We start from the raw sequence: 25,934 nt of genomic DNA on the forward strand, positions 1-25,934 counted from the left end.
TAAGTCAGGTGTAGTTCGGACCAGAATGCACATATTGTTTGGCATGTCTAGAAAGTGTTCCTTAAGTCACCTCTGCCGCATTACAGTTGAGTTAAGCAGGGAAGCTTATGCAATGTATTGCATTGAAGCATGTTAAAAGCAAAAAATTGCAATTTAATTGCTGTGGTGATTTAAGCCCCTTGTTTGGGGGGCCCATGACCGTGCCCCTCTGGAGGGCACAAAGGAGTGAGGAATCATGGTTGGAGAGCATGACACGAACCCTGGCGATGGAGAAACAGCTTTGATGACCTGCTCTACAGAAACTGCACTGCTTGTTCAGCAGGCGTTAATCAAGAAGCTAGAAAAATGAAACCTAGTGGTCCGGATATTTATTGACTACAGCAAGGCTTTTGACAATGCAACACAAGATTTTATTAACAGAGTTCACTGCCAACGGTGTACACGGAATGACACATTTTGTTGTGTTCGTATCTGCTTGATTGCAGGCAATACATTGTCATTGGAAATAGTATTTCCTTCGACAGGGCAATATTGTTAGGTGTCCCACAGGGCAGCATTTTAGGTCCCCTTCGACATTTACGTTAATGACATGATAGACATACGAGGGTTGATCCAGAAATAAGGTTCCCATCAATTTTAGAAAAAGACAACATTGTTTATTCTCATAAAAATTTACGTTATTGGAAAGATGAAACTTACATAATCGGCATCTTTTCGGCAACTTATAAGTAAAACTTTTATAAGTAAAACGAAAACATATAGCTTATTTGTCCATAAAGCATCTAAACATGAACTTGTAATGCGTTACCGGTCCATTTTATCCAGTGGAAAATAAACCCCATCTTGGAATGCATCTTGGGGAATGCCACGTGATAGCCAGCGAGCTTGCATTTTGCATCCAATCTGGTCCTTTCTGATGCTAACGTGCTGCACAGCGTGCATCACATACTCCCGCGCTGCGAGGTTTTCAAATAGGTCAGCATGCGCACCTTCTAGCAGACATAAGTCTTCGTCTGTGCAAATCTATCTTGTAAAGAGCAAGGCAGGCAAGGTGCCTTGATGCACGAGCCAGAGTGGGTGTGTGCATCGACCACCCTTGCTAGGAAAAAATGGCAGCAACCTTCTGCTCAGGCAGCTTGTAAGCGGACCGTGTTTCTGACTCCGCCAGCCCGCTTGCACCTAAGCGGAGGGCGCATGTGCATTCGCGCTTCCGCTCAGCTGCTTAGCAGAGTGTAAAAACGGCAAACTCTACTAAAGCAACCAGATCACTTGGCTTCATAAGGCACTATTTGCACCCGGCTAACTCCAAGACAAAATTTCTCGCTTACTTGACTCTGACTCTAGTTTGTGTCGAGGCCTACCTCGAACACAAACTAGTCCTTGCAAAATAAGGTTGCTAGCTTCATCACAAGAAACTACTCGCATACATCTAGAGTTACGGAAATCAAATATTAAATTAATTTAGCTTCTCTCAATATACGCAGGCTTCTGACAATATTGTCCTTCTTTCATAAACTTTACTCCAATCGGTTGTCCCACGTTACTCTAAATATCAGACTAGCTTGTGACGTGTGTCTTGACGGCTTGATCACCAACTTAAAATCGCACCCATCTTCGCCCACACTAATCTGTTTTTCCACTCACCTCTCCTCCTCGCTATCTGACACGACTCATTTGTACATAATTTGAAGTTGTTCCTAGATATCTGAACTACCTCTTACCTTGCTGTTCTGTTCCAGTTGCATTTCTTGATGTTCTTATTTAATATGCAATTTTGCTTTCCTGTTTAGGAATCTATACTTAAATTTTTTTCCATTGTTTTGTAATGTGAAACAGCTCATTGTGATAAGGCAAGTATTTTAGGAACCTTGAACCTTGTCATTACTATGTTTTTTTCACACACTGTATATACCCTGTAATAAGTCATTTTTTTGCACTAATTCATGTTGTTCCAATTCATATTTCTTGTTTAGTTGTGTACTTTTGGTATTTTTTGCTCCTTTCATTGTAATCCCTGTAAGAGTTGGTGTCTGCCATGAAAAGGGTACCTGGCCCATACCATTGTTCGACTCATTCATGCTAAGGATGTTGTTGAAGGGAGGAACTTGTTCTCATTAAGAATGAGGAGTAGGGGATTTATTTACAATATCTACATGAAGGGTGGAGAACATTACATCTGATCAGTCTAGCATGACTGAAATGCACACTGAACAGCCGAAAATGCTTAAACACTCTCTGTCCTTACTAGATCCCTAGGCCAGGGAAAGCTGCCATCCAACCTTCATCCAACCAAAGCGTCCAAAGTCGTCGAAGTACCCGCCTTTGAGGGTGAAGGTTCACACACTCTCTTGCACTTTTGTTTTACTGAACACACCAAAATGAGTGGGGCCTCATAGACAGGTGTTGTCGCGCTTGACTCAAGCTGGCACGTCTTGGTTCCTGAGCTGACTCTGCAGTTAGCTGCTGAATCTGTCATGACTGTGACTTTTACCAGAGTACATGGGGGAACGCCATAGAACAAACATTTCCAGGAGTTTTCTTGCTCCAATTGGTCCCTGAAGGTGACAGCGAACCAGCTAACAATCCTGTCCGCCAAACGTGTCTAGCCTTACTGGCTCCGAAGGGCTATTCGAAGGGGGCGTGTTGTTGGCTTCACGAAGCGATTTATTGCAGCGAAGCCAGAAGGTCACTATCCCCGCTGGCCAATCGTAACATCCCCCACCCCTATGCCTCCTGGGCTCTTTAGAGTACTTGAACAAAAAAAAGTGTTATGGAAGTTAATATGAGCGGTATAAACAGCAGCATTGCAGCAACACGGACTGCTGCAGACGGCAGCACCAGGTGTGCTGATGACATTCTGATCATTACAAGCTGATACTGCTCTTTAGTGCCTTATCCATCTACGTCAAACCATTATGCGCTGCGTGGACCATATCTTGAACGCCGTGTTCTCGTCGCTTTGCCTTGAAGAGCGGGCCCATATCTTGAAAGCGATCTGCGAAAGGGGCACGGTGCGGTGTGTGCTGAGAGATTTGCGAGCGCTGCTTCGATCTCGTGGTAGCGACAGGCAAAACAAAGGTAAAGCCACTTGCTGCTGCATGCTCTATCTATATTGTATGCACTTTTCACTTTGTTGAGTGCTTGAAGGCTGTTCACCTCCGCCGTGGGTCGGCCCACATTTTTATCTTGCGTGATGGAGGTTTGGTAAGCATAGAGATGCTTACACATTTAAGAAAATTTTAACACCCAGAACCAGCCAATTGGTACCATGCCAGTATGTTGCAAGTACTTTTATTTAAGTAGGTAGAAAGCCTTTGTAAATAATTAAATAAAAGTTTTGTGGGCTAATGAAAGCAGCTGTGTGCCTAGGCGTCGGAGAGGTAAGAAATTACAACTGCACTAAAACAATTCGCTCTGTCACAAATAACAAAAGAAGTGAAGGTGAATGTCTTATGTGCATTGCAAATGACGCATGTGCTTTCATATGCACTATGGCGTATGCACAAGTGTATTACACCCGATAACAATGCAAGAAGCTCGACAAGAGACTGCCGCGAGGCTATGAACGGCGTCCAGAAGGAGGGGCCATAGCACAAATGGATGCAAAGATGGCAGTGGTGGACACAAACAACATTGCTACCATTCCATGCACTCTTTTGTTACAAGGTGGTTTGCTGGCCTCTGCAAATAGATATGAGTCGATTCATCAGCTAACTGTAGCTTTAGTTGCTGATACCCAACCGACCTGATGAAGCGGTGCTGATTAGGGCCAATGGTCAGGGTAGTGTGCCATGAAATTAGCTTTTGTTGATTGTGATATGGGCTGCAAGCAGTCGCAGGAAGCATGGTGTTAATATATTGGTACGATTGGCGATTGTTTCCGAGATCATTCGTATGGGTTTTTGATAACTGATGAAGCACTGCTGTATGAGTGCATAAGATCACAGCAGATCTGCTTTCCATGTGAAGCTTTCATCACTTTAACTTGCATATTATTCTACTATATGCAGGGCTCACAAACCATATACGACATTTTCCGGACAATAATTTGAACCTGGCACAAGTAACCTCCCCCTCTTTTCACAAGTCAACAACCATCACAAGTGTGCACAGAAGTTAGTTTCTGTACTTAAAGGATCACAAATTGCCATACAGTTCTGAACCACGTGCAAGAACACATGTATGCAATGCAAACTGTGTGCCTTCCAGTGGTCAATGGGTCTCAGCGCATGCCATTGTGCTTGCTATGAATGCTGCTTTTGTCACCGTACCCTGTTAGCATTGCATATAGTATGTGCTTCGATTGGTGTTGACAGCCAGGACGAATTTTTACTGAGAGAGGCATGCCTGATAATCAGATCGTGGTATTGGCATGTAAAAACGCAGATTTGTTTTGTGTTCTTGTTTAGAGACAAACCAAGTGCCCTTGAAATGCTGCATGCAATGCATTGACCTCGGGCAATCCATTGCATTACTGCAAATATTACTCAATATTTGAAAAGTCTAGTAGATGATCCATCTCAAACTGAATTACTTGCACATTCACTATTTGTTTCCTATATTTAAGTCTTCTTCTCATACCCCTGCTGAAAACGCTGCGTTGCCCTGAAAGCGTGAAAATACCGCACCTTTGCGCCGTTCACGTAGCCAGGTTTCAGGCAAGTTGAATAGTAGCTAAATGGTGTAAATGGTGTAGTAGAACCACCATTAAGCATGTGCTGGAAGTCCAGTGCTTAAGTTAGAATAAACCACCCGGTTATCTTTTTCCACAGCTACAAGTAAACAAAAGCTGAAGCGGCCTTCAAGTGTTAAGTGTGGAAAAAGATGTTTTGCGGCAATGGCTGTGACTGAAGACAACACATGTATGTATGTGGTTTTCCAATTCAAGCACAGAGGCCACGACTTTGAACTGGGTCGTGTTTTTCTGTCCAAGTCGGAAAGAACTGCTATTGCTGGTAAGAAACCGCTTTTGCTCTGCTTTATAATACATAAAGAGTGGTTGAGTTTTCAACATCCCAAATACAAGGCAATACTCATGCCAGACCATGCAATGAAATTGGAGCACATGTTAGTGCATTTGAAATTCAATGATTTCCACATAATTCGAGGCCACCTTTACCGACTGCAGGGCATTATAGTTAAAGACATCATAAACATGTTTATCATTTTGCTACATTGTATCAATGCCTGAAGAGTTCAGAGAGAGAGATAGAGAAAAGGGAACCGCTCTCCAATTTCACAGTGGTAACAACTACCTTGGCACAGCCAGTGGCCTATATTTGACCTATATGGCTATTCTTATTGCAGGCAACGACTTTAGTTATTTTATACTTGTTTGCATCACTTCATGTACCAAGCAGGAAGGTGTAGTGCCTCCTGGTGCACTGTAGGCCACGCAGCAGACTGTGGCTTTTTCTCTTTCTGCTTTATTTTTCAGGCTTGCAGTTAACTGGATTGGTATGACTTATGATCCTAGTGGGATTCAATGTCTCAAAATAGCAGTAAGCTGGAATAATTTCCACTTGGGATTACTTAAGGTGCATTGTACATAATTATGTCTGCCATTTTGCTGAAACTGATGTGCAAGTATTACAGACATTGATGAAACTGCGACCTCTCACCACTACTGTAGGTCATCCACAGCAGATGTGCTTTCCATGTGAAACTTTCATCAGCTCAAGTTGTATTTTACTCTACCATATGTAGGGCTCACAAACCATGTGCCATACTTTCTGGACTATAATTTGAACTGTTGTACAAGTCACCCCCTTTCCCCCTCTTTTCACAACCTTCAAAGAAAAAATATGTGTATATAACTCATTGTATAAGATGCATCTATTTTAACTTGGGTCAGCATTGTGAAATGCGATTGTGCATGTTTATACACTTATCCTAAAATGTCGTACTTACCCATTTCAGGGCAATAAACTTAAGTAAAAAAAATTTTCATGAGCCGCACATTCTAGCAAGCAAAATAAACTGCAAGCACATTGCTGGAGAAAAAGATTATCTCATGTTGGTCTTGCATATATAAGTTACACTGTTGTATAATACGCTTGGACGAAAATGAAAAGAATAGTGGCACCTATGGTACCTAAATATTTTGAATGCTCATGAATCAGCTATGTGAATAAAACATGATTGGAATGATCACGATAATTAGGCTTATACCCCGTCACACGGCAAATCTAATGTCATTTCCAACAAATGACATTTCTCGCGATTAATGTCATTATCACAGTGCGCTGTCACACGGCGAAAACTGTCATTTGAAAATGATGACAATGACGATAGTAAAAAAAAGACACGGCTCAAACCCACTTTTGTCCAATAATTATTTTCCAATATGCTAAATTCCACTAGAATATGTGATCGTTGCTTTCAAACCGTAGCGTTTGATCACTGACTTGTCGACATTGCCAACGAAGTCGAGTCCAGCTAAGGCAAGCAACAGGGCGAAGAGAGCGATACGTGCGTCCGCTACATCTGCTAAAGTGGTAAGAGAAGGGCAGTTGCATGTCATCGCCGTTCTGATGTGCATGTGAGCTTCTAATATCCTCATTCTTGGAGCGTGCCACAGGAAAACACGCGCACGCTTTTACGCCAAGTCAATTGAAGTGGCCGCAGCCGATGCTCCGGTGAGAACCAACACAACTGCTGCAGCGAAAGAGGGCTGTCTGGTCACTAAACTGAGAGTAGTTTTCTGAATTTACGCACGTGATGGACTTTAATGTCGTTAAAGCAATAATTAGGTAATAAAATGGATAGAATAACAGTTATTTCTTGTTAAAACAAAAAAGAAGCATGTACTGTTTGCAAAACACTGGTAAACTTGTGGTGTCGAGGATACGCATTCAGTTCCAAACGAATGCAAATGACTTTGGCGAAGTCATTTGTTTGTAAATGTCAGTTCCGAAAATGTCCTTACGTTTTACCGTGTGACACCAAAGAAATGGCATTATCAGGAAATGTCATTCGTTGTAAATGACATTAGATTTGCCATGTGACAGGGGTATTCAGGGTGCCTACCAACCGGGAATACCGGGAATTCTCAGGGATTTTGAGTAGTCTGGAAAAAGTCAGGGAAAACTCAGGGAATTTGGGCCTCTATCAGGGAAAATTAGCGGCAATTTTATTGAAAGGGTCGAAAGTCGCGGTAATGCTGGCTCGAGTAGCAGACAGGAATCGTAATGACTCGTCTTTGACGCCCTGTCGTTGGCAGGAGGAGTTGCCAGTGTACAGTCAACGAGCGACTTTCCGGATTCCTGATAATTTGGACGGCTTCGCGGCGCCACCTCGTACCCCATAGTGTCAACGTATCAGAACGTGTGAAATTTCCGACGTAAGAACTCCTTGCCGTCCGATTTTCCGGACGTTTTGCCGCGACCGCAGGTTCGAAACGGCATTAATCAAAGGCACCACCGCTGCCGTTTTGATTACTTCGCCGCCTCGAACCGGCACTCGCACGCAGATCCGCTGGCACCCGTTGCCACCACTGCGGCAACGCTAGGCCTAGCTGCTTCGAAGTTCGCTACGAAGCTTCTTGCCATTAGGTGCCGAACTTTTTATTGAAAGAATTCGCTGCTGTCAGCAATGGCACGGACTCCACCTTTGTGGTCCTTGCGATTGGCTTAGAAACTTGGAAAACACTGCGTTGCATAATGCCGGTTCGTGAAAGTCAGCTTCGCCTCTGTACAGAAATGTTACTCAGTAAAGCTTACGGAAAAGTATTGCAGTGAAGCATAACAAGCGTGGGAAGGGGCTATTGCCACGGAATACAGTATGTATAAATTACGCACTCGGGCACCCGGCATTTCCTGTCACAGTACGAGCACAGGTATGCCTAATATGTGTACCGACAGGCCTTCAGAGCGTTTTCGAACGCGCCTGCGGCGGTTTGAGCCCCTAAGGGCAGTAAATGACACGCATTCATTTTTTTCCAACTGACCGATTTTTCGGACGTTTTCGCAGCCCCAGGGAGCTCGAAAAATCGGTCGTGGACTGTGCAACTGATTAAGATGCTTCAAATGGTCCTTGGGGCGGACAAGAACAGAAGTGACCTACGCATTGAGGAATAAACGAGAAAGGAAGCTTGTTGCCGCCGTTTTGAAAGAGCTCGAGCTCAAAAAGTAAAGTTTTGGCTGATGCCGAGATGCAGGTGTCTCTCATCCAAACCAAAATACACTCTTTGAAGCAGTGCAACACAACACTCGGGCGTTGTGCGCGGGCTGAGAGTATGTCAGGACTGTTGAGGTTGACTTACGAGCTGTTGAGACAGAATCTCAATTGTGAGAGTTCAGGCCTCATGCCACTGAGGTTGCTATCAGTTGATAGAAATAGCTCATATTAGAAAATATTTGCCTTTGTATGCATCTCCTTTTTATTCGTATTTGATGATGTCCGACCCTATTTGCAATTGTTTTCGAAGACACTTTATTTGCTGTGCATTTTAATAACCCCTGCCGTCTATTCTCTTTTTGAATAACATAAACACTGCTCCTTAGTATTCAAATTGGATTAAGTTGCTTTTTTTTTCATGTGCTTACTAGAGAGTGACAGCATCAGGTGATATGGTTTCAGCCCGTGTTGATATAAAACATAGTTCTGCATCACTCAGGGAAATTTGCTATGGCACTCGGGGAAAACCTGGAAAACTCAGGGAATTTGGAAATGTCAACTTGGTAGACACCCTGGGTATTAGACATGAACTCGTAAAACAGCTTCAAGTGTCCAGTCAGTACTCTACTTGACTGAAATAATACCTTTAACTCAAAAACCCACATGACTGCATAGCCTTCAAAGCATACGTTCACAGGTGTGTCTGCTCCGTAAATATGGATGAGTGACTGATAAATCAACTCTATAAATAATTGCTGAAAGCTTTAATTGAAAATTTTTATATTGACATTAATCAAATTATGTCCATCAATGCAGTCAGTAACAGTGATGTTTATATTTAAGTTAATCTGGAAATGCTGCACGTTTTCGATTGCCGACTCTGTTTTGCCCTTCTATGGTGGCATGCCACTATGGAAGTGGCAATAACTTCTGCTATGGAATGTAATTGGAAAATGAAGTTCTAACTGAAGGATAGAAATTGTAAATAATGGCAATATTTAGTAAAGGAAATAAAAGTGGAAGACATTTTTGCCCTGGGTAGGATATGAACCACAATCTTCACATGTCCAGTCCAGTGCAATGCTTTCACAATGCTTCAGTAATGTCTTTTGTGCGGACAAGGTTACCAACAGTGAAGGATGAAATTGGCAGCCTAGCTGTAAACTTGGTACACACAATAAATTTCTTCACTTACGTACCTGATAGCACTGGTGCAGATAATCCCTATGACGGTTTATCAATGACACCAAAAATTGAAACACTTAAATATGTAATCTTGCCTCTTCAAATGTAATGTAATCGTGTAGTGTAATTCAGAAATGTAATCTTGCCTCTTCAGCAGCTGAAGGCTGCATAGCACCATGTCCTTGCAAAGAACTGACCTAAAAAGAACAAAAATTGCGACAGCTTGAACTATTTAACACACACCATTGCAAAATGTTTTTGTAAGGCAATGTAACTCATTATTCAATTAAAGGAATTCTAAATAATGATATTAAAAATGTTCATCAGTGCCCATTTCACTTCCTTGCGTGCTCGGTAATAGTTACTTATGCTTCAACTAATATACACTTTTTCTCTACTCTCTCAAGACAAGCTGCGAGAAGGCGTGTCCATTGATGCAGTACTGGATAATGTGCAGTCCAACGTGGATGAGACATTGCACCGCATTAACCTGTTAAGCAAGCAGGGTCTCCGCAACATAATGAGGGATGCCAGAGGTCTCCGCAACATAATGAGGGATGCCAGAGTCTCAAAGACCGAGCGGCTGCATGATAATGACTATGTGAGCGTGCAACTCTGGGTTGAGAGGATGCATAGTGAAAAGGAGAACCCATTGCTCTTCTTTAAACACCAAAAAGTGACATTCTTTTAGAGAAAAAAATGAGGACCTTTTGGATGACAGATTTTATGCTAGTCATCATGACCATACCACAACAGGAGCTTTTCAAGAGGCTTGGAACTGATCGTGTATGTGTCGATGGAACACTTGGAACAGCAGGTGAGCAGTACTATATAAATGCACTAATAATAAAAGCAAAAAAGAGGGAATGCTGTCTGAGAATAATTGCAATAGATTTGATGAGTAGTATTCCTTCACACATGATTTTTCTCTTAATTTTTCTCACATTTTTTAATTGATGCAGTTCTCGATTATCAGTAACAGAGCAAGAATGAATTCATCGCTCTGTACACTGGTGATATCATTCCATTGCTACTGTCCTCATCGCTACATGCCCTGCATATCCTGTCTGTATTGGCACCACGCAGTTATGATAGGTCACATAATACAGCTCTTATCACATTTGTCTTGTGGGGATGCGCGACTGTCGCACGTCCCCTGATATGTTGTTTTTCCTGTATAGCTTCCGTCTCCTGCATTGCGGCTTCGCCGCGGGCCCCAGGCCATGCGAGAGATGGCGCAAGTGTTGCACTGCCAACGCCGCCTCACGGCAGGGTTACTTGGGGGCGCAAGGGAGAACACGCTTCCTCTTTGGTTTGGGACGGCAAGCAGCGCGGACGTGCCACGCGTGCACCGATCCATGCTTCTGCAAGACCGTCTCGTGAGGCCTTGTGTGAAAGAGCCACCGTTCGCGTGACCGTGCACACGAACAACCAGGCGTTGGGATCCAGCAAGGGGCAAACATATTCGCTCGCTATCCGGTCACGGTGAGTCGGACTTCCGCGATTTGTCGCGCGCCCATTGGCATGTTTTGTGGATAGCAACTTGGCTAGCAGGCATTGATCTATGAAACGTGCAATAAATTCCCTTGTGATTGTTTGCACTACTGTACTGTCGTCCCTTTGACCCAAGAGTAAGGGATGAGAATCCCACAGTCTAAAGTGCAGAAACAGTGCATTGCACTGTGTATTAGTGCCTTCTGTCAGAGGTACAGCTGTCTCGAGGCTGTTTGGCATCCTGAACTGTTTGCCAATTAGGCGAATCACTGATTACTGCTACAGTCAAAGGTGCTTTTTCTTGGCGGCAAGGGGTGGTTCCCTGAGGACTGCAAAAACAAAACATTTAGAAAATCAGGCAGTCCAAAAAAAAAATTTATGCATGCCTTTTACTGCCATTTAAAGGGAGGTGCTAGTCGAAAACATAACAAGAACCTAGAACTATGAAACCCCAGCTGTTTACATACTCTCTTTGGGTAATTTGAAATACTATATAAATAAGTTTTATAGCAACTTGCATAGGTTTTGTTCTGTACAACGACAATGTGTAAAACGTAGACATTCTTGCCCCCACTTTTTTATCTCTAAACTTCCATAATTGCAGACCAGTGATGGCGCATAATCCTCCAAATCAACTGTAGAATACTGAAATATGTTACCGAAATTGATACCAAAATTGTTATTCACTGTTATGTTTTAAAAAGTGCAGATAACAAGTGTTAAATTAGAACCTGTGAAACCATTTCAAAATGTTTAGACAACCAGTAAGTGTTACTGAAGATTTTATCTAAGTACATAAGTGATGTTGAAGATCAACCCCTCAGTGGTGGTGGTCAAGACAGTTTAGGATTTCAAGCACAAAGTTGTCATTCTGGAGCAGTTTAGGAGCAGAATTTTTTTTCTACTTCGTGTTCCAAAAGATTTTGGGACATTTGGAGTAGTACAGAAGTAATCTAGCCATTTGGTGGAGCTTGTTATTACTGTGCAGTCAGTAAGTGCTGCTCAAGAGTGAAGCAAGACACAAAGCCAACAGCAACCAAGTAAGCTTGCCTTCCCAAGGACGGTATACCATGCACATCATGTTGCAAACATTTTTGTTTGGATAGGCAAGGAACTTAATTTTGTACCCGCCCTAGTTGCTTAGTGGCTGTGGTGTTGGCCTGCTAAGCACGAGGTTGCAGGATTGAATCTCGGTCAGAGCCGCCACATTTCAGTGGGGCCAAAAGGCGAAAACACTCATGCACTTAGATTTAGGTGCACGTTAAAAAACCCCAGTTGGTCGAAATTTCCAGAGTCCCACACTACGGCATGCCTCATAATCAGAAAGTGGTTTTGGCACACAAGACCCCATAATTTAATTTTTCTTAATTTTGTAAACCAACCACAACACTTATTAGGCTTCTTGGTGCTTGTGCTGTAACAGAAGAGAGTATGTATGTGTGTAAATAAAGAAATGTAAATCATACCATGTTACAATGGCCCCTTTCCACTGCTGGTATGCTTCACCACGATACATTGCATAAGCTTCTTCCCGTAGCAAGCTATATTGCAGCAAAATTGACGCTTGAAAACCGGCATTATACAACACTCAACAATGGTTCCAAAAATCCAAAATTTCAGCTGTCCTTATAATTAATTGCCTCTATGAGGTACGTGGCTGTGTTGCAAAGATACCCAAATTCTCATGCATGCCCAAAAAATAGTTTGTTGGGTGTATTTCTGCTTGGTAATGAAGACGGCTATAACAGTGCACATTGGTGACACAACAGTGGCCAAATGCTCAGATTTCTTTTAAGTAGAGTGCTGTGTGCTTTTATGACTTTGGTGAAGTTAGCATCTGAATTTGCCATACACACGCCTGCAAGTTATCTATTTATTAAACTCACGCACACATAATATCACTATAATGAGAAATGCATAGTGTTTTAGCTGTTCCCTGCAGTATGTTTTCTGACAACTGCTTTGATGATGGATGGATGGATGAATAAATTTCTTGCGGTCCGTTGGTACATGCGATTGGTGCGCAGCGGGCCAAGCCCACGTCAAGACAGAGAGGCCATGCCCCTCCGCCGCGTCGCAGGCTCGATGGACAACCCAGAGCTGTGCTTCAAGGTCCGAGCTGTGTGGAGCTTGGTCCCACTCTCCCTTGGTGGTCCCGGCACCAGGGGGCAAGCCCAGAGCATGTGATCAAGGCTAGCTACATCCTTACAGTAGAGACACGCATTGTGAGGGTGCGCATCCGGAAAGATTTTGTGCAGGAAGGCCGGGCATGGGTAGGTGCCCGTCTGAAGCTACCTGTACATGACTTCTTGTGCTTTATTGGGCGCTTTGTGTGGTAGCAGCATGGTTCTCTTGACTAACTTGTAATGGTGGGTGAGATCGTTGTAAGTGACGAGGGGATCGCGCTCGCTTGCCCATCCTGCCGAGAGGGAGTCCGGGCTCACACAGCGAGTTAGATCTTGTGTGGTGTCGTGTGCTGTCTCGTTGAGGTCACTTTTTAAGAACAATATTTGATCACGAATATACTCTTAATGCTTCACACACAAAACAATTTGTTACCTTGTTGTGTCCATGAAAGGGTTGTATTAAGAATAATTTTTGGCAGCCTTGTTGACAGTTTGACAGCATTAATCAGTGAATCCTTAACAGGCACTCTGCAACACTTTTTCAAGAAGGAAAGCCAACCTACTCAGTCTCCAACACATGCGATTTTACATTTTGTCACAATCTTAATGCAGCTGGCACATCTGGGTTCAAGCTTATATAGTGCTAACTTAGGCAAGTTGGCACATGTTGCAGCACTTCATTTGTCTCCTTTATGTCCTATGTGTTGTAATGTTATGTTTTTTATTCAAGCTCATACTTTTGAGCAGCAAGCAAAATGCAGTTAACTTCATTCCGTTAATTCGACTCTGACGGGACTGATGAAACAGATTGAATTATTTGGTGGGTCAAATTTAAGAAGATGCAGAAGAAATGCCAACACGCATGACTGATTTATTTGCCATGGTTTACGTACAGATTCTAACATGCCCCAGAGTGAAACACACGCCCGCTGTCTGTGTGTCCAAAGTGTAAACTAGCATAGAAAGGACAAAAGCCCCTAAAATGAAAGAAAAATCAAATGCGCACACAATTTCTATTTAAAAAAAAATGGACTAGGGTCCAATGTGTTGCACATTGCAACCAATTTTCCAAAGTGAGCTTCGCCGCAATACATTCGTGTTATGCGGTAAAGCATACGAAAATCGCCAAGGAAGTTTTGTTAAAGATGGCACATTAGAAATGGGTAAATAACACAATCAGACGTTTTGATCTGTGATTACTGCTTGGAGCTCCTCCTGGGCAGGCAGAAAATAGGCATTTCCTGCAGGAGATAAAGTCTGTTTAACACATCTACTGTCCTCTGAGGTGTGTCACCAAAGGGGTCGCTTATTGGGTTCACTGTAGGGGTCGGCATGCATGCCGACTGCTCAAGTTGGAATTATTGGGTGAAGGCCTATTTTAGTATCAAAATAACTAAAGTTTGGACCTATAGAAATGCACGTGTGTCGGCTGGGACTTTCAGCCGGGATCAAAGTCTACTGTTCTGCAGCCACTGAGCACTGCAGTATGCCAATATTCTGCTATGTGTAGTAGGAGATACATTCTCGCTGCGAAGTCCACTGCCTTATATATGGTACAGTCGACTTCTGTGAATTCGACTCCGGGTAATTCAATCCTGGCCAAAGGTCTTGGCCAGCAGTCATACATTTCTACAGTCCCGAATCTCTTATTTTGATCGTAAAATTGGCCTTCGCAGGATAATTTGAACTTGGAACAGTGACTCGCTGTTGACCCCTATGGTGAACCCAATAGCGACCCCTTTAGTGGCAGCACGTCTACCTCGGCGATGCTTAGGAAACAATGTATGCATTCAACACGTGTGATCGCGTGTCAACAGCTCCCATTTATGCTTGCCCTAGGAAACTTTTCAAGCAAGAACCATATATCACAACGTTTAATTACGGTATTTACCTCATTCTAATGTGTGCCTCATATGTTAGCACTAGTAGAATGCAATAGTTGTACACTTTTCTTTTCAATGACACCCGCCGTGGTTGCTCAGTGACTATGGTGTTGGGCTGCTGAGCACGAGGTCGCGGGATCGAATCCCGGCCACGGCGGCTGCATTTCGATGGGGGCGAAATGCAAAAACACCCGTGTACTTAGATTTAGGTGCACATTAAAGAACCCCAGGTGGTCGAAATTTCCAGAGTCCTCCACTACGGCGTGCCTCATAATCAGAAAGTGGTTTTGGCACGTGAAACCCCATAATTTAATTTTTTTTTTTCAATGACAGTGGTAAGCTCCCAGCCATAATTTGGTAATGCCTGCCATATGCATATCAACCCATTTTTATTCTTAAGTAAATTGCCTTTTCATGATCAGGGTCCCTTGCGGGCAACTGACCTAGGTAAAATTACTCCTGTACAGACTCTAGAGGCTGACTGGCGATGTGAATTCTTGAACATTGTCTTCTGCATATTAATCTTCAAACACACTCTAACTCTTTTTTGGTCAAGGTCACTAGTAATTTGTCCCCACTGTTGCCGAGATATTCACCATTGATCTGCAACTGCAGATTTGAAATGGCATTAATCAAAGTCAACACCGCCGTGTTATCTCGCCACCTTGAATTGACACTCTCACACGCAGATCCACTGGCCACTGTAATCACCATGGCGGGAACGCTAGGCCTAGGTATGCTATTATGGTTCTTGCCATTCAGTGCTGTCTTTTTCATTGAAAGAATTCACCGCTGTCAGCAATGGTACCCACTCTGCCTCTGCAATCCTCGTAAAGCACGGCGCGTTGCATATTGCTGGTCCTCGAAAGGCAGCTTTGCCTCAGCACAGTGATGCTACGCGGTGAAGTGTATGGGACGCAGCACATATACGTGCACTTGCCGTCGCCTGTCACAGTGCAAGCACCTATATGCCTAATAAGTGTACTGGCAGACCTTCAGAGCTTTTTCGGACGTGTCTGTGGCGATTTGGGCCCTTAAGGGCAGTAAAAGACATGCATTCATTTTTTCGGACATTGTAGCGGCCCTTAGGGACTCTGAAAAATCGGACTGTACAACTGATCAAAAGGATGCTTCAAATGGTCCATGGGGCGAACACGCTGTGGAACGAGGACAAGAATAGGAAGGACCATTGCTTTGAGGAATGACGGGGAAAGAAACTGTGCCGCCGCCTCTTTGAAGGAGCTTGAGCTCAAAAAGCAAAGTGTTGGCTGACACTAAGATGCAGGTTACCCACATCCACACCAAAATAAACCCCTTAAACAGTGCAGTGAAATGCAACACTGAGGCATTATGTGCAGTCTGAGAGTATCTCAGGACAGTTGAGGTTGACTTTCCAGTTGCTTGGAGAATCTGATATGTGACAAAGTTCGGGCATAATACCAATGAGCTTGCTATCAGTTGATACAAATAGCTCTATTTGCTTTTGTATGCATCTCTTTTTATTTGCATTTTAAAATGTTCGACTATTTGCCCTGAGCTAGACCACTTTTTTTTTACAGTGAAGCTGTCTATTGCGAGGATCTGGCGGATCGCATCCGCGCATAGACCAACAATTTTTCATACGATGGGCCGATCCTGAAGAAATTGCAATACCAGGCCAACCCGAGGCAGAAGTGAAGCAAGCATTAAGCACTCCCCATATGTGGGCTGATCCCGAAGGTGGTGAAATGAAGCAGGCTTTAAGCACTCCCCACACATGGGCCAATCCCATAGGTAGTGCAATACCAGGCTGACCCGCAGCAGAGGTGCAGTTCACCATTAAGGGGCCCACATACGCAGCTTCGCTGGTCAGCCTTCACAGAGTAAAGGGGCACCGGGTTTCTTTCGAAGATATTTTAGTAGCTGTGCATTTTACAAACCCCTCGTTTCAGTTTTCTATTTTGAATAAAATAAACACTACTCCTTACTGTCCAAACTGCATTGTTTTTATTTTTTTAACATGCTTACCAGAGAGTGACAGCATCAGGTGACATGGTGTCAGCTCATCTTGACGTGAAACTTGGTGAAAACCTGAAAAAAATCAGGGAATTTGAAAATGTCAACTTGGTAGACACGTTGTTCTTCTAAGCATGCAGTATGGCACATAAGCCTGGAGGTTAACGAAGAATCTCGAGAACGCGTTAAGGACCGTACAAAGAGCAATGGAATGATAAATGTTAAGAGACAGGAAGAGAGCGGTGTGGATAAGAGAGCAAATGGGGATGGTCGATATTCTAGTAGACATTAAGAGGAAAAAATGAAGCTGGGCAGGCCATGTAATGCATAGGGTAGATAACCAGAGGACCATTAGAGTTGCAGAATGGGCGCCAAGGGAAGGGAAGCTTCGCCAAGGATGATGAAATTTGAAAGCACAAGTTCGCATCAGCTAGTGCAAGACAATGATAACTGCAGGGAGGTGCCTTCGTTCTGCATTGAACTTTAAGATAGGATGATGATGATGGTGAATGCGTGCAACTCTTTAAAAAGAAATTTGGGCCGGAAATAGCTTGCACAGTTCACCACGACACGAAACCAAATTCGTATGCTTTGCCACTAACACGGATGTATTCCAGCGAAGCTAACTTATGAAAAGCGGCCACCATTGTGTAATCATCTCTATTTCATTGTTGGAACAGCTTGTGAAACATAGCATGATGTGTTGGAAGGAGCCCCGTAACTTTTTTTCCTTTATAGCCGGCTATAATATGCACATGCTGAATTTTTTATAATTAATGCTATGTGATGTGCAAATTAAGCAGCAATTTTATCCAGTATTAAAACGTACCTTAGTGTAACAATACAATGAGAGACGTAATCAAGAATTTGTATGTATGCACATCTGAGTGCGCATGCATGCGTGCTGTCATTCTTGAGTGCGCAAAGACGTGAAACTGGTCTTAGTGCAGCTTGGTAGCTCATAGTTTGTGAGGGGATTCGTAATGGCAGTGCTCCACCACGCCACAATGCAGCAGTCAACGCTGATGGTGTATCCACACGACGGACGGCTCCGCGCAAGTCTGTGCCGCAGATGCTTAATCCGCCGCCCATCCAGACGATGGACAGACTGAGCAGACGACCGCGCCGGAAAAATAAACATGGCGGCACCACCCGAAGCGACTGCCGTCCGCCTCGAACCTGTGAAGTCGTCGTCGTCCACTGTGTGACCCGTAATTTTCAAACTGAGGCTTGTATTTGGTTTAAATTTGTGTCCAGAAGCTTCGACAGCAATCCATTCGTGATGAGTGGGCACCGTTTCTGAAAGAGATACTCAGATTCTCGGCGTGTAGGCTTAGAGTGGCTGTATGGCTGAACATGGCGTCGACGATGTTGTGGCGGCCCGGGCGGATCTCAGTGGACGTAAGTTATTATGATTGCTTGTTTCTACTCACTCTAGATGGCGCCATCGGTGTAACAAAGACTTTGTCATACGTGTTTTTCACTCTGAATGAAAATGGCAATCGAAAGGAAACGACGGTTGGCCGCAATGGCTGTCGTTTTGTCCGAATTGGATGATGACGAGTGCTTGTTTCATCGAAAGAGGTCTTGTTACGCTCTCATGTCCGCGTTATCGGTGAGTCATATCCCACAACGCGGCGAACTGCTCCACAAGATGTAAGAACAAAGTTACCTCGTCCGCTCAGGTTCATTTCAGTCGCTCTTGTGAGAGTCGCATGCTCGCGAACAGACATGAATGGTGTCAGCAGCGATGAAGCTGTTTCAGAAAGATCCCAAAGCCGCGCTTGTTGCCACACTGTAGAGCATGCTAGGCTAAATCCGCAGCGTTCAACTCCCAAAATCCGGATGCGAAAAATAGCACGGCATTTTCCGTCCGTGGGGGTGGCGGACGACGCGCGGACGGTACAAATCAGTGACGCATAGTCACGTGATGCGCCGTCCGTCGCGAAAAAGACGGATTTCGTCTGTCGTGTGGATCCACCATGAAGAGAGGAAATGCTAATCTTACCGACACTGCACATGCTCAACAGGCCAGTGAGAGTGCTGACACGTGAGCTTGAAGCTCGGCAGATCCATCTAACAATTTGCGCGTCGTACATGACAGCATAATCAACATTTAATCATCGATTTATTTCAACTACCATGTACGTCGACGTTGTCTCTTTAGTGTTGACCCCCTCCCCTTTTTTCTTCGAGGATACTTCTGACAGTGAAAAATAACACTGAATGTCAATGTCCTGTTGATACAGGAACGGGCACAAGATGCAACCACTTGCAACCTTTTTAACAGAAGCTTGTATTGCCTCACTGGTGTCGGTGTTACCGCGCGAAAAAACCCAAGCTGCGCAAAAATAGGAATTGCTTATCAGGCTGCGGATTTGAACCACCGACCTCCGGATTGCGAGACCACCACGCTAACCGATTCAGCCACCGTCAGTTCATCAAATGCTGCCTTTAACCCATTGAGGGTCGACGCCGTAAATATACGGCGCCGTCTGTACGTTTAAAACGCGCGCTAATTTCATAGCTTTTTCTTGCCTGGCATGTGGTGCTAGTATGTGGGAATACATGAAATTTTTTTCTCGCGTCTCTCTCTTTCAATTTTCGTTCTATAGTTTTTTCTTGCTCCGGCGCGTCTGCTACCGCTCGCGCATTGGCGCGCTCGCGGGCGCGCGGCGGTTAGTTTCGGTTTTGTTCCGCACGCGGTTTCGGCTTCTTTTGCTCGCAAAACTGATGGCTATCTCGTTCTTGTCACTCAAAGGGTGACCGCCTGTTACCCGCTCGGTTGCTGCTCACAGGGGTCCGCATACGAAGGATGCCGCCGTGCATGCGTTTCCTTTTTTGGCCCTTTATTCCGAAGTTGCCTCCCACGTCTGCTCAGGGAAGCAGTACCCAGAGGAGGTGCCATGTCTGCGCCAACACCACTTGGCAGCAAAAATATCGCGAGGACACAAGGTACATGCGCGCTGAGTGCAACAAACCGCTCTGCGTGGAGCCATGCTTCAAGAACTACCACACGCTGAAGAAGTATTAGTGCAAAAGGAACATTTGAGACTTGCAAAAAATTTTCGTGTGCGCATTCTTCTTGTGTATTTTTCTCGTGTGCACATTGTGTATAACAATGCGCCAATTTTTTAAAAATCTTATAACTTTATTTGCTATTTTTTATTGTTTTTCATGAATAAACAGTCCATCTATGCCAGCGCCAAACATTTTTTTCTCACTTTACGGTCACCCTAGAAAAATTACAGTAATTTTTTTTCGAAATAGCTCCCTCTGAAGAATTTAAATGTGCAATAAAAAAAATCGACACTGAGTGGTCGCATGTGGCCAAAAAAATCGACCCTCAAAGGGTTAAGGTGGGTAAGTAGAAGCAGCGCATGGCATGAGCCAATCACGGGCGTCCCCTTCCTCCAGAGAAGGGAAAGGGTGTGTTCGCGTGCCTGACACCAGTTCAGGCCCAGCAGTCAGATGGGGAGGCCGCGTTTGGTCTGTTCTGCCAAAGAGCAGGCTGCATTGAAGGAATGGCAGTGGGAGCAGGCCACGTGTTGTGCGTTTGGCCAAAGAACAGGCAATGTTTGATTGATGCCACCGGGAACTCATTCGAGAAAGGGGTCAACGTTGATGTGCCGCTCTCGCCGTGAGGCGTTACAAAGAGCAGCAGATCCCAAGCTTCGCTTGCACCCCGCTTCACAGCAGTGGAAGGGCAGTAACTTTTTTGGCCTCCATCCTTGTGTCATAGTCCAAGCATGCTCTTGCTAAATAGAATCATTCTTGGCAACTAAAGGTTAGTGTTTAAGTGCAATTAAAGCTCGTCATTGGAACAGTCTCCAGGACTTCAGAATTTCACAATAAGCAGAATACCATTTTGTTGGTAAGTACCACGGCAGAGATAGTGACCTATAGGTAGATACTGAAAGAGCCAGTATTCAGTAAAAACTTATAAATGTAAAAAAATTCGGCCTAGTCTAGTTTAGAGTAATTGGCAAGGATACCTGTTTTTGCAGTCTTATTCTAGTGAAGGTTTAGCACTACAGGACTGTGCCAGTTCCATTCCAACTAAATCTGCCCAATTGATGCCATTATAGATAAACATTACTGAATATATTCTGCAATCACATTATTTATTCATGAATTACACTTGCGCAGGTAACATGCATGTACTGTCAAAAAGAGTAGATATGAGAGAGATTATACAGCTAGCAACGCACTGCAAAAATAAAAGGTCACAAAGCGAATATGTTCTCGTTAAAGAAGCATAACATTATCTGCAATGTTGTCAGAACTTCAAAAATAAGTTTTTTGTTGAAAGGCACAACTAGTAAACAACTATAGTAAGAATTTCATTTAAAGTTGGAGAAATAGTACAACTCTTGGCATTCTGGGGAGTTAAAAGGAGTGGAATTAAGAAATCTCAACTTTGTCAAGTAGGAATGAAACGGAGGGCCCGCCCCATTCTGCAACTTTACTGTGGACCAGTGTACGCCAACATGGCAAGTAAGAAAAAAAATTTGGGTATTTCATGGTGCGTGTAGATCCATAGACTTTTGTTCCCAACGGTATCTTTTGATGACATGCCCAGGCTTTTTTTTTTTCTAGTCACTTGTTGCACTTTAATGCGATAAAATCTACTTGAACCTCTTGTGGTCGCAAGATCCGCAGGCGAGCTCGTTCCCTCAATCGGCTGCCACCACCCAGCCTCTACTCAACCATATCTTGTGAACATTATATATTTTTTTTTTGCCTCCTAGCATTTTGGGTGATATCCTGAGTGATGAAAACAAGCACTTCATAAAATCAGCAACATCTATCATTACGACAGAGTCATAACAATAGTGCAGCCACTACATTGTTTTAGCTTTCCATACTAAATAAACTCACTGGGTCTGCGTTAGTGTGGGCAGGGGTAAGCTTGCACACGTAAGTTTTTGTTAACATTCATAACAAAGCAAACAAGCTTTCAGGACTATAAACCTTTGAGTCGCATCAGCTACGTGGGAGCAAAATATACATTCAAAAAACAGGAAAAATAGGCACAGTGTTATGTGCCACTAATGCTTTCCTAAAAAGCTGCAAGAATTTTAGGCGGTTTTGATAGAACTATAGCATGGCACAAAACTAATGGTGCTGTGCATATGGTCACTGCAAGCAGCTGTACATTGTTAACCTCTCTGGCCAATCATGTCTGCTGCAGAAGCATCCCTAGTATGTCTCCCAATTTCAAGATACTTGATTTAGTGCAGTATCACTCTTTGTTGGCCTTTTTATCAGACTGACGCAGAAGTGGGAGCACTGTACACTGTTCACATTTTCTTTGTGCGCAAAAGATAAGTATGCGTTGCATTCACCACTAAGAGAATGTATTTAATGCTGTTCTTAAGTTTACAGCACATGACACAGGTATTCACGACAAATCTGTGCAGACCGCTGAAATTTCAAATGAAACACCACTTTCCTCCCTCTCGAGAAAGTGCCACACCCAGCCAGAGTCAAGGCAACACAAACAAAATAGAGTCTTAAAAGTGTCGCTCGCCATGACGCATTACTTAGGTAAATCGCCCAATTCAGAATGCGCAATGCCACGGTGGAAAATGTGCCATGCAACAAAACCGGATAAGGAAAAAAAAAGCGGGTGGTGCTAGTCACGTGAACCCAATGTGGTTCTTCGGCTCAAGTATGTGACAAGACGAGGAAGGAACGTCGCTCGCGGAGGCTACTCGAGGCAGAGTGTCTCTCTGTTGGCAGTCATGCTCACCTCATGGTGGTGTGGTAAGAGGGCATTCAATTTCTGCTGTCTCCTCTAATAATAAACCAGTTTAAAAGATTATTTCTGTAAAGAAATGCCAGAAGTCTGAAGTCGTTACTCCAAACATTCATCGTGGATATGAAGTCCAATGCATGTGGAACTGTCGAAAGTGGTTCACTCATATTCTTCTCATCTACTTTCAAGAAATTTCACACTAAATTGATGTAGACCTCTGCATTGTCACAAACAGCAGGACGCAACCTTGAAGTCTGTTTTGAATTCCTCATTAATGCATGAAAATCCAGGATGCAGCAGCCAAGTAACAGTCTACTACACATAACTCCATCTTCACCTCTGCGTTCAGGCAATGAAATGCAGTTTTTACCATAGCGAGCATGAGATGTTTACTTGGAGATGCAGCTCTTAGCCTGTCTACGTATGACTGTGATATTTAAAAAAGATGCCAGTTATTTAAAACTATGTTATTAAAAAAACATCTTTCATGTTCGAAACATGCCTGGAGGCAATAATAACCAGCTTGAAAAGTAATTATGTCCCATGGCTGTATTCGGGTCTCAAGAAGCTTTAAATTGCAGTGTAAACTAATAGCGTCCTCGATCACTCGCACCGGGGCGCCTTGCTGCGCACTTTAATCCTCGATCAACCGCACCGACCATCCTCGATCACCGGAAGCGCACCCTGTTGGAGCGGTTTTCCATTGCCCCGTCTCGCACCGAGAAAATCGGCGGTGCGCCGGGGTGCAATCCCAGCAAGCACTGCGGGACGCGCGCGCGCACTGCCGACTGCAGAACCGTGGATGCTCTGGCCTGATAGCTGCGGTTGCAATGGAGTTGACGGAGTTAGCCAGTGGAGATGTCGGCAATGAGAAAGGAAGCGCTGCTAATTGCCGCAATCGATGAGCTTTTTTCAAGTTCTTCGGACAGCGAAGACAGCATGCTTATCGACCTCGTCCAAAAACAATGTGGTGAAGAGCGGCCGAAAGTGGACAGGTTCGTTGAAAGGGTCGCCAGGATTATTTATAAGATCCATTGGTGTTTGCTTGCAACCAGGTATGTCGGAGCATGCAGTTTGACAAGGTTTGAGCGCTTGCCGCAGATGCTCAGCACCTGCAAACAACAAAATGTGCGCGCGCGCACGTTCGCGCACGTCTTGCGCGCCAGGGGCAAAATAGCGCTGCATGCAAGCACCCTGCAATGGGTGCAGTTTTGTCCTCGATGTTGACCCTCCGCAGTGCACCACCACGGCAGTGCAAGGCGCACCATTCTGGTTTCAGCGCAACCTCGGGGCAAGGTGATCGAGGACGCTATAAAACTTGCTAGGGGGCCTGATGTAAGGCCCTCAAAAAACAGGCCAAACAGGGGGCTAAATGTTTCTTCAATAGGATAGAAAGTTTGCGCTGGAAAGTTAACACCAAATATAAATGAAAATATATTACTTCTGACTTACCACCAGACTTTCACAATTCGAGTCTTGTTCTCCAAGGTGCATTGCCATTCCGACTTGTCCAGCTAGAGAGAAATGCAGTTCGTATTGCCTCCGCCAATGTGTTGCACATGCACATGTGATGAACTCTACAAAATGAGAGCAGCATTGAAGATAAACTGAGCAGCTGAAAGTGCACGCACTGTTTCTTCTACGCACAATATGGAAACTAAACAGCAGGGGTAAATTTCGTTAGAAGATTTGCGTAACACTTCATTCCCGTTCATATTGAAACATAAGTCGACTCTGAATATAAGACAACCCCTACTTAAAGACATCGCATTACAGTTCCCTTTATAATGGAAAACTACATGTTCTATAAAAAATTGGGCACTGAAAGCACCATGCCCCGCTTTGCATCAGTTGTTTCGCTTAAATCTTTTGTGTACCCAGCAGAAATTCTAGATTCTAAGCATTTGTTTTAAATGTAACGAACCTCGTCAAATTTGGTGCAGTGGTTGCCGAGAAAAACGAATACTCCGTTTACATGTATTTAGATTGGAACACCCGAGCTAAAGCTTCCTCTTAAACGCGCCCTCCACGCGGAGGCATTGCCGAGCCCGAACCGAAGGAGCAGTATGGTATCCACATTTTGTCTGCTGGAGGCGCCGCCAAATTATACTAAACAAAGAAACATTGCGTACACTTAGTACACGTACAAATTTCCTCTTTATAGCGACAAGGTAGGGGACTGTGGCTAGCAGTGGCAGCCGGCTTTACCTATGCGCCGCCAGTCTGGTTTCTCAGACGTGTAACGATTGCGACAGTGTACGCGGCGGAAAAAGCACCTGGGACTCCTGCAAGACCAGACAAAACCTTGCCTCTGTGCATTATCTAACTCCTTCTCATTACCGTTAAACAAAACTCGAGAACGCAGTCAAGAATTTCGCATTGAGGTGAGATAAGCAACTGTTCAATAACTAGAATAAATACGTCCACTTGCCTGTCTGTTCACGCCAATACCGCAAGCTCTATTCAGAAGCACGAGACGGGCGCTGAAAAGCGTCGAGACATTTCACTCGGCGAAATTAACCGCTTGCATTTCCAATGCAGCGAAAAATCAAGTGAACGATTAGAGTGTATTAACGACGTCGACGATGCAGTCGGCCATTTTGGGAAGTTTTAGGCGTGGATCGGCTTGGCTATTAGCCCCGAGAACGAACACGAGCGGCGCTGCGAGCGCCGCTAGCGTGACGTCAGGGCACGGACTCTCGCCTGTCGTCTGCTACAGTTCGGGCGTTGTCCGGGCGCTTTCTGCGGTGTTTTCGTTTGTTCGCCCTCGTTCTCTCTGCTTGTATACTTATGGTGGTCGTCTCAAATATATTTTTACGACGTCTTCCTTTGAGAACATTTATTCAAAGAGCTAATTTCTTAGACAACAATGCAGCTCTCGAAGGCAGCGCTACAGTGCCAGCCGAAGCGACGCAGACCAGCCCGTTGCGGGTTTTTCATACGCGGATAGACAATCGCAAAAGCATAGCCTATAGGAATCCAGTTATGATACCATACCTGCCGCGGTGCAACAAGTATGTCACAAAGCTGGCTATATATGACTTCTACAGCAGTCACGTTGATTTTATTCCGCTAAAACAGGTTAGCTCACGACGAGTAGTTCATGGTATAATATCGAATTTTTGCATTTCCTCACAGAAACGCTCGGCAGTAGCACGGGGACTTAACTAATACTGGAGCTTAGATTCTACACGCCTCACTTGCTTCTTTACCTGCTTGTCAACACTAGGCGGTTCTTCACGTGTTTATTTTTTATACGCGGCGGAAACTTGAAGTAAAGTTAATGAAGGCTTACAGCTATTTACATAGTACAAATAGGAATGTACCAATATATATTCCCTTTTCCGTGCTACACGTTCAACTCACCTCTTT

At 44.2% G+C, this 25,934-nt stretch overlaps 2 long non-coding RNA genes across 5 annotated transcripts; one reads left to right on the forward strand and one right to left on the reverse strand.

The window, feature by feature from the left end:
- Positions 1-393: 393 nt before the first annotated feature.
- Positions 394-25,934, reverse strand: LOC139048789 (uncharacterized). 3 transcript variants are annotated; one of them, XR_011507939.1, is made up of 6 exons: positions 24,994-25,934; positions 24,015-24,139; positions 16,814-16,876; positions 9,450-9,500; positions 7,949-8,060; positions 394-2,995 (listed from the first exon to the last, which is right to left on the reverse strand). It is a non-coding gene; the product is annotated as an uncharacterized lncRNA (long non-coding RNA). The 3 variants fall into 3 exon arrangements; XR_011507940.1 differs by lacking the exon at positions 7,949-8,060 and having other exon boundaries at positions 24,994-25,929; XR_011507938.1 differs by lacking the exons at positions 7,949-8,060; positions 9,450-9,500 and having other exon boundaries at positions 24,994-25,279.
- LOC139048791 (uncharacterized) lies at positions 9,507-16,779 on the forward strand. Of its 2 annotated transcripts, none has more exons than XR_011507946.1 (3): positions 9,507-9,809; positions 9,840-10,788; positions 16,366-16,779. It is a non-coding gene; the product is annotated as an uncharacterized lncRNA (long non-coding RNA). The 2 variants fall into 2 exon arrangements; XR_011507947.1 differs by having other exon boundaries at positions 9,509-10,120; positions 10,485-10,788.

This window comes from Dermacentor albipictus, chromosome 8 (assembly GCF_038994185.2).
Source record: "Dermacentor albipictus isolate Rhodes 1998 colony chromosome 8, USDA_Dalb.pri_finalv2, whole genome shotgun sequence".
In the NCBI taxonomy this organism is placed as follows: Eukaryota; Metazoa; Arthropoda; class Arachnida; order Ixodida; family Ixodidae; genus Dermacentor; species Dermacentor albipictus.